Below are 8,368 nucleotides of genomic sequence, written 5' to 3'. Positions count from 1 at the left end.
TATTCCAATATATGAAAATTCCTTAATTAAAAAAAAAAAGATTTGAATCAAGAGCTTCTCTTTGATGTCCAAGCAATTCAATAAGCGTAGTAAAATGTTTCTTTCATACAAATGAAATACATGTAATATTTAATATGGATCTTGCTGCCACAAAAGACACTTTTTTGATGAAATTAATTTTCACTAAACAATATAATTGACGAGGAGTAAGCTCATTTTTCATATACAGTGCGTATCAAAAAAAAGTTTACACTTAGAAAAATCCTGTAAAATTATACATTTGTAATATCCTGAAGATTTTCCACATTTAACATTGGTACAGATCTATTTAAGCAAATGACGATATAACTGTCGAAAAATATTTCTGCTTGAGTGAGCACCACTTACTTTTGACAAGTTAGTGAAAAATGATTTGCGCAGAACTTTGAAATAGTTATGCGAATAAAAATAGACCTTAATCATGAATAACACATTGAATTTAGCTAGTAAAATTGAGTTGAAGATATCTTTTACCTTTTTTAACTTGTTTCCTTGCCCAAAACACTTCAAAGAATGCATTGCACCCCACCCCACTCCCCCACACACCGAGGCCATCGCGACGATATTTGCTTTACACTGAGCTGTGATTTACATAAAATGGCTTAGGCTGGATTTTCATTTTGTTAATCATTGTCAAGCTTGGAAAAAGTGTGGAGAAACAAGTATTACATGATAAATGAAATGTAATTCCACTTAATGAATGGTAAAAACTTAGTGAAAAAATGCTGGAGATGTCTGATATGAACTTTTTTTCAGATTCAGTTATATCCTCAGATCCAGCTGGCACAAAAAGTGTAAAGGTTGTGCTTACTAAGTGTTGAAATTTCAATTTGGGTGGCAATATTGTTACAAAATGCTTGAATGTATCTGTTTTATTTCAATTGACTAAAAGTGCAAGGGAAATGTATGATAAATGTTTTGCAGGGTAAGTTTGATTTCGCCCTTTCCCCTTCACACAGCGTGAAAACAAGCATTTCTGCGCAAACAGATTTCTGCGAGCTTTAGAAAAATGGACAGTGCTCACTCAAGTGTAACATTCTGTCAAAACTTTTACTTTCATTGGATAGATGAGACCCAAACCCAAGAATATATGTGAACAAATTACCCACATGTTGTATATTTTTTTATTTTTTTGATACGCACTGTATATATGCTTATCCTCCTGGAATTGCCCTCAAGACTTTTTGAAACAAAGATTGGAAAATAAGTTATTTGATTGAATGTTTACACAAGTAAATTTCTCTCAAAGATGATCTGGTCGTCTGTTTTAAAAGAAATTTCACCAAAAGAGCATAGTTATTTGAAAAGAAAAGAGAAAAGTCAGATAAACAGGTTGGTGTAAGTTTGAATTATTTTTGGCTATTGATAAAGAACGTCTTCTAATATTTAAAACTGTAAAAAGTTGGAATTACTGTATCACTCTCTTTGATAATGATGCTTGAAAGAAAATCATAAAAAGTTCCTTGTGATTGAATATATGAAAAATGGGAGAGTTGTCGTGACTACTTGTGGGTAATCTTCTGCTCACCTTGAAATAAGCTGCCAATTTGAGACTGAAATTATAATACTGATTTCATTTTCGAACAGCAATAAATTTGTTAAAATGTTTGTCTGATTGTTATCAAACTTTCACTATTCTGTTTTATCCTCTACATAAATAATTTCATTACCGAGGTTGGATTCCCCTTTAAATAGACTCGTCCCTGTAGTTCGCCATCCATGAAAGTGATCATCCAGTCAATTAACTTCTCAGAAATAATTAATAAGACAATTGATATCTTGATATTTTTTTCTTAATTCATCGAAGCGAACTACATGTAAAAGAGAGTGATTAGAAAATAAAGTACGTATGGGTATTTGAAATTGGTTCAGGCATGTTGAAACAAATCATCTTAAATAATGTACATTGTTTTCATCCACAAAAATGATTTTATAACCCAAATTTGATTGCCCTTTAACAAAAAAAGTACAGTTCACCTTGTGGTTTGTGATGTAACACCAGAGCAGAGTAATTATTAAGTCAATCAACTTCTTGAAAAATAAAAATAAAGTGTCATCTTGTTATTTTGTATTGATTTAATGAAGCAAAATAAAAGTGGATAATTAGATAGATAAAGATTACACATCCCATCCAAAAAAGTACTTATTACCCTGAATACAATGTAGGTAGGTTTCATGTAATTTTGGTTCAGATGTGAATGATAAAACAAAGCTCAGCAACATATGTTCAGAAATAGTGAGATAATCACCTTACTTGTGCTTTATGGAGAAATACACTTAAAGTATCTAATAGTGAGGCAGAGTGAAAGCTGTAGATCTTTTTCTTGCCTTTCAATACTATATATATATTTTTTTTCTGAGCCCCTTTTTCCCTTGGGGGCATATTAAAGGTATAATGCGTATGTTACAAGTCATCATGGATAAATATAATTCTGATTATAATTTTTTTTTTTCATTTTGTGTATGGAAGCAATTGCAGAAATTGTCCCTGCTCTTCATCACAATGACATCACTTAATATGTGACCAAATTTGAAGGTGTCAAGTAAAGTGATTATTGATTTTTACTTAAAAAATTTATAGACTGTTTGCCCAATTTTATTCAAACCTTCACCAATCTGCTTGTCTGATTTTTATTTATTTTTTTTCAATTAAAACAATTTTTTAATGAATAATTTTTTATAAACCATTTCTGCTATACTGGGTCTGTAATTTTCCATAGGGCATTCCTGCTGTACTGTGTCTGTTTGAGGATTTTTGAAAATTGTCTCAAGGAAAATTTCCCTTAGGACACTATATGACAGGCCATTCATATCATTGATCATTGTCATTCCTTGAATTGGTCTTTCAAAGAGAAGTGAAAATTTTGGATTGAATTATTATATATCAAATACCAAAAATGTTTAGAAAATTGCAGAGTCACTTTCAGTCAGTAAAATGTTTTAAATCTTTTATCCAAAATATATCTGTAGACACAATTTTCCCACTTGAATCAACCAATACATGTTCGTTGACATTGTCTTTGGATATGACTTGTCTATTCAAGTCACACCAGCGCAACCGACTGTAAACTGACCAAAAGCTATTACTTTATGTCCAATACATACCATCGGTCAGTTTGGATCAGTTTGATTGGTGTGACTGTAGTATAACAATGTGTGTGTGCGTGGACATTAAAGGAGAATGAAACTCTTGGAGCAAGTTAGCTTTTGTGAAAGCAGAAAAATCAAAGAATAAGATCAACAAAAGTTTGAGTAAAATAGGACTAGTAATAGAAGAGTTATGAGCATTTGAATGTCGAGATCACTAATGCTATGGAGATCCTCCCATTGGCAATGCGACCAAGATCTATGATGTCACAGATGAACAACTCTCCCCTTTTGGACACTGAAAATATACCCCAAAACATCTCTTTTTGCTCATTCTAATCATATGACAAACGATTCATCAAAGATATAATGTTGTGAAACCTATGTACTTGTCCTCTCATAAAGAGAACACCTCACCTTGTGATAGACTCTATAAAAGTGAGAATATAAGTGAAATAAGTACTAAAGTAATGAGGGAGTTGTACGTGTGTGACATCACAGATCTTGGTCGCATTGCCAATGGGAGGATCTACATGGCATTAGTGATCTCAATATTCAAATGCTCATAACTTTCTTATTATTCATTCAATCTTCCTCAAACTTTCAACAATATGTTTCTTTTATTATTCTCTTTGATATGGTTTCAGCTGGTTTCAAGGGTTTCATTCTCCTTTAATAAATCAGGCAGATTTTTTTTCCTGACCACCACTGGCCAATAAATCCATGGAAATGCTTTTCATCTTGCCATGTTGATATAATATCACTATCGCCTAGTTACCTATATCACATTCTCTTTCGAAGCAATGCGGGGCTTTCACACTTGCCCTGTATAGAAGATACCTGTACATGGTATTTGCTATTAAATCAAGATAGACTTCACAATCAGAAAATGGCAGATAGTTCATCAATGTGAAAAAAGTAGCCCCAAATACATGCAAATTTTGACAATTGTGAGTAATTCTATTAATTTTTTTTGGGGTACTTGATGTGTGAAAGCAAAAAGAATGCACACTATTTGCTTTCGTACAATGTACTTGAAAATGAGGCTGATGTTGGGATTGATGACCTGAGAAGATAGCTGTTACCCGTTACCTATCCTCCAGATGCATAGTGGCACATAGGGCCTCCACCGAACGTCTCCACCTTTGCCTTTCAGAGGCCACAGCTCTGGCTTCTGTCCATGTCCTCAATCCAGCCAGGGTCCTTTTTTTTTTTTTTTTTTTTTCACTGTTCGTCGCAACAATCAGAAGATAGCACATGTATACAATTATTTCTTTGTCAGTTTGTGTTGAGCGGCTGGTGTTTGAATGTTGTTTGGCTGAACCAAGCATTACAGCTGGTGTTGATGATCTATGTGCAATTTTCACATTCATTAACACCCATCCCTAGGAATTGGGGAGATCATGGTGTCAAGTTGAGTGTTGGTGTGGGCGGTCTTGAGCTCACAAACAGGGTGAAACCCCCAAGGTAAAATGAGCTTTTTACAGTTAAGATGAGAGCAGAACAAAACAGCTTTATACATTTTAATGAGCAATTATATTGACTCTTTCAGTTTCTTGTAGTGATTTTAGAACTTACATCCTGGATGATAACATTTTATTACAATATTCCCTGATTTCACTTTCATCATTAAGACTTTTGACATGAGGATGAGATGATCAGCAAAGGGTTGATGTCATGTGCCATCTATATTGCCATCAAGGATTGTCCTCCCTTTTGTGTTTTATCGGAATCTCAACACCAAGAACAACACTGAACACCATATTTGAAATCATCCAGTGTACAGGAGATTTTTCTGGTTCAGGTTAAATTGAAAACAGAAAATATGTTAATTTACCATTTTGGCAGTCCTGAAAATGTTCTCATAATTTTCTGGTATTTTTATATTGGGACATGTGTGTAAGCAGCTTACATGGACATCGTCCAAGGATGAAAACAGGAAGCATAACTTCTCTTTTTCTCCCTCTGCTTCTTCTACTCCCATTAGAATTATTTTGCTTTGTTGATTGGTAATGGGTAGGCATCAATGACCTGGCCCACTTCCATTGCAAGCTCCCTCCGCTTGCTCCCTGCGTCAAGTCATCCATACAACCTGTGATGTCTCAATTACAAATTAAAATCTACAGGTGAATATTCTGATGACTCTTGTGCCGTCCATGCTGAGCCAGGTTTACCCGCATTTTGAAGATGCATGTGGAATGTTGATGCTTGAAATGCAGGATGGTGTGTTTCGGATGTGCTTCAATGTTTCACTTGGTTGGGTTTGAGGACTATTTTGAGCTATTCCATTTTTAGCTTGGCCACTATAACAGGTATCGGTGTCAAATACAGATGCTGCTTGTGACTGCTTCTCCCCAATAAACAACATTGAATTTCTGCCACCATACAAGAAGAAAACACAAAGTCACTGACTTCCTATCTGGATATTGTTTTTACTGCTTTTATTTATATTCAGAGGAAGCTCATTGTCTGTCTTAAGTTATGGTTATTACCCTAGAACTTTTGTTCACTGCTCCAGTTTGTTTTTATACATGTAGATCCCTGTTTACATGCATATTTCTGTTCTTTTAAAATACCACAGGCAATTAGATTGGTATTCCTTCTCTTGATATTTTTTTTCATTTTTCATGGAGTTCATATGACGGTTATAAGCCGCTAAGGAGGTTTAGAACCTAATCATCATGATTTAGCAATATTTCTGCTTTATCTTAAAAATGCTTTTAGATTGAAAACCTGTTTTGATGTTCAATGTTACATGTATGTTTCGGTTTGGTTATTCATTGAGAACACTGTTGGTAGTTTCCTATAGTACATGGGCACTTACACATTGTATTATCTATTGCTCCAAAATTGTGGAATTCAATGAAGTTTAAAGGCCAAGTCCTCCTAGGCAACAAATCAAATTGAATGAATCAATAATACTGAAAATTTTACAGAAATCTGATGTAAAATGAGTTAGTTTCAACATTTTAAAGCTTCACAAGAGTAATTTTTCAATTTCACAATACAGTTACATGCTGCATGCAGAGAAGTTGGAGTTACTTCTCTGCATGCAAACAAGCAAGGAAACCAATGACACCACCTAGCTACCCACTTTTTCTTTTTGTATTTTAGTTAGTACATATGAAATTACTTTTCTCTATGATAATGTAAAACATGGTTTTATAATTGCTCTTAAACATGTGCAATTTGTTTGTTACCTATTGTGATGTAATCAAGAACTTTCTTGTTGCAGTTGCTGTTGCTATAATAAATTACTAAAGAATATTGAGTGTGTGAACAGTGTGACATAATTGGCTTTCTCATTTGCATATATGTGTTGTGCATATACCTGCTTTATGAAAATTAGTTGAAAATTTGAAATGTCATGAATTAATTTTTCATCATGTTTCAATGAAATTTTGAATGTTTTATTTGTGTGATTTTTCTCAATGAAGTCAACTTTGTGTTTGGTTGAAGTAGACCTTGAAGTGTAATTTAAAATATGTGTTAGTGTTAAAAATAATGTACAGAAATGGTGGTTAGTACAGTATACATGTACATGTATTTCTATTTATATGGATATACTGTATGAACATATACATACATGTATTTAACAAGTCAATAACTCCCATTTCCCTGATATACACCAAAATGTACAATTTATATGTATGCATGCATAAAGGAGGTCATACTGCTCATGCAGCAGTGCCAGTACAATAAATGTCTAGGATTGAAAATTGTGTAGGATTGCGGTTCCATTCAAACTACCCATTCTTTGATATCATATGGCGTAACTCAATCATATACATGTCATGAATATTTGATATCATATATGTTAATTATGGATGTCATATATAGGACCCCTTTCTTTGAGTATCATTTACACTTCCAGAATGAAATCTTTCTGACTTTTCCTCATCCACTTTTTCTTTTTGGAGGGGGGAGGGGAGGGGGTAGAGGAGAAGATGAATGCTTAACTTGGATATTCAATTAAGTAATTGTTTCAAAATGTATCAAGTCACGTGACTAACAATAAAAAAAATATGAATTTACTATATTTAGAGAATTCAGACTTCAAACTTCCAAACTTTGAAGAGATTTTCCTGGAATTTCAAAGCAAAGAAAATGTACATACTATCTCTGCTACATTTATAGGTCTGATTATTATTATATCACAAAGCCCAGAAATACAATTTTGAATTTTCTTGCAGTGTGAATGACTATGTTCATCTAGCCTTTGTATGAAGTGTTTCATCGTCAGCGTAGTTTGCTGTAAGCACGCCTTGATGTAACACAATACCACAATTAATTCTCCATCACAGTGTTTATGCTTTTGTGGGTTCCTTTATTCCATTGGCTTGCTGTATTGTTTTACAGAGTATTTAATGAGAGCTGGGAAGTACTACAGGCAGTCACAAGCAATGTGGAAATTAATGTGACACTTAAACCATGGAGCTATTAATAGCTCTATGCTTAAACCAATGTGGCTCCGTTGAGGTTGATCATTTTCTTAATGGGGATTTTGAATTTAACTTTGCATTCAATTTCTATCATGATTTTGGAATAGTTCTGTTTTATACAAGCAAATATTTCTTGTTGGTGGAGTCTGGATGTACATGTAGTGGGACTCAAGGTTCTTTTAGACTGACTTGAAAACCAAGAATGCCAAGTATTTTTCAAAGCAAATTCTTGTAATATTCCTGAAAGAAAATACCTGCTAAATTGCAGGTAAATCTCCTCTGTTTATATACATTTATATTGCAATCACTTGAAGAGTAGAATTATTCAGTGATAATGATATGCTATATTGTGAAGCACTTTGAGCCTGAAAATGGAAAAAAGAGGACTATACATGTACATTTATAATTGCTAAAATGTAGGCCTATGTACAAGTATGTATCAGGTACTTGTCAAACTGAGAAGACCTTTCACAGGGATTTTTCAAAGGTCATGGGTATTCTTGTAATGTGAAAGCAAAATACGACAAAACTTTCTCGTCCGAGTATACAAGGTGCAATAGAAAAACATATGCATACAGGACTAATGGACGAGCAAAATTTCGGGAGTGGCTCTTTCCACTTTCATCCGCTCCAAAATTGGCGAAAATCACAGTGAACGGATACTCGATGGATAGAGCACATAAAACATGTCTGCCATGAGTACACAACTGATGCATAGCACTTTCCAACGAATGGCAAGATTTCTTTTTTAGTTTTACATCTTTAAACATAAAAACTCTTCTGTATTTAACATACCAACT

Source organism: Lytechinus pictus, chromosome 3, assembly GCF_037042905.1.
Source record: "Lytechinus pictus isolate F3 Inbred chromosome 3, Lp3.0, whole genome shotgun sequence".
Classification (NCBI taxonomy): domain Eukaryota; kingdom Metazoa; phylum Echinodermata; class Echinoidea; order Temnopleuroida; family Toxopneustidae; genus Lytechinus; species Lytechinus pictus.
The sequence above is the reverse complement of the archived record's forward strand: the minus strand, read 5'-3'. Positions refer to the sequence as shown.